The 1472-nt window shown below is 49.0% G+C and overlaps 1 protein-coding gene across 1 annotated transcript in view; it reads left to right on the top strand.

The window, feature by feature from the left end:
- Window positions 1-354: 354 nt before the first annotated feature.
- The window catches only part of FERMT2 (fermitin family member 2), a 99762-nt gene continuing 98644 nt past the window's right edge, over window positions 355-1472 (top strand). Inside the window, exon 1 of the mRNA XM_011961810.1 lies at window positions 355-468. The gene's annotated coding sequence lies outside the window, so the exon portion shown is untranslated. The remainder of the gene's footprint in view (window positions 469-1472) is intronic.

The raw sequence follows: 1472 nt of genomic DNA, 5'->3' as shown, positions 1-1472 counted from the left end.
CTCGTAATTTTATAGCCGCATATCCAGTTCTCCAGTTTTGTGCCCTAACAAGCAATTGCTTATTTTATTAAAAACATTTTACTGTATATTTTCAACACCATAATTTACATAAACTCCCTCATCTCCGGACATTCATACTGCTTTCAAGTGAACTATTTGGAATGTCCATGAGTAGAAATATTGGAGAGTAGACAGAGAAGAGACTCAAGGCATCAATTTCTCCACGATAACTAGCTAAAAACACTGTAGTGGTTTTCCCTGTTTTTTTTTTCTGCCATGCCTTTGGCATCTGACTAGATTTTGCTGCTTTCACTCCTTTCTCAGTTCCACCCCTTTCTTGAGGCCGCTCATCTTGTTTTCCCGTAATGTTAACAAAAGGTTATCTGCCTAGTGAGTTCCTTTTCCAAGCGTTTGAGACAGTTTGACAAGACGATGAGACTGCGAACTGGAGTCTTTTATCATTAAAAGGTATTTTAACCTGAGCCTTCTTGACGTTTATTTTTTGAGTCCGTGAATTGCTAGCGAGGCAGTTTTCCCCTGGTTTGCTGTCTCCGAAAGGAGTCCCCTCAACAGAGTACAACAGTTAATGGGGAAAGTGGAAACAAAAGCGGGAAGCAAGAGGACCGTTTCCCATCACTAGTGTTCAACAGGTGAAGTTGTTTGGCTCTTCCTGGTACCTGTAGGCACTGTTCCAGAAGTATTAAAATCCAAGGTGCGGCTGAGGGTGGGGTGGAGCATGTATCTCCATCTAACAGCTTTAATAGACTTGTTAGCTCTAAATTGCGTATAAAAACACACAAATAAGTACAAAGAGCTGGAGAAGCTGGGGAAACGGTTTCCGAGTAAAACTGGTGGCACTAAGTTGTGTCTTTCCTTTCCCCTCAAGCAAGAGCATCATCTGTTTCACTCGCATCTGGCTGGAGCGTCCGAAGGGGTTAAGAACGCTTGCAAACTCCTGGGAGTCCAGTAGGAGTTGCTGATGGTGCCGGACATTGCTTGCAAAGCAATTTTTGTGGTTCACCTCCCTCTGGGTTTTCTCATTCTTTTGTGGGACATTCAAGGAGCTGGTTTGGGCATTTACTTTTTAAAGTTTCTCCATCCCGGACTCCTCTCTCCAGCCCCCGGGGTGCGGCACCTCTCACCGCCCTGAGGCTTTTTGTCTCGCTCCAGGCGTGGAGAGGGGGCCGGAGGACTTTGTTCTCCGAAAACGATCTTGCCCTGGGAATTTCCTGGGGCCGTTTATCACGGAGAAGCCCCCTCCCACGGCTGCCAGCGCGGACACAAGCCGCGGGAGCCCCAGTCCAGCCTGAGCTCTGGACGCCCCACCGGCCACCAGCGCCCCGGGAGAGGCAGCCCTCGCTCCCCGGCTCCCCCTCCTCAGGGCCCGCCGCCTAAAGCCCGGATGTTGGATTCAATCCCTGAGCCGGGTCCTTCATTTCCATAAAAGGGCAGCGCTCCGCGGGGCCGAGATT

The sequence above is a fragment of the Colobus angolensis genome, unplaced genomic scaffold (assembly GCF_000951035.1).
Source record: "Colobus angolensis palliatus isolate OR3802 unplaced genomic scaffold, Cang.pa_1.0 Scaffold57, whole genome shotgun sequence".
Taxonomy (NCBI): Eukaryota; Metazoa; Chordata; class Mammalia; order Primates; family Cercopithecidae; genus Colobus; species Colobus angolensis.
This window is presented reverse-complemented; position numbering and strand designations above follow the sequence as displayed.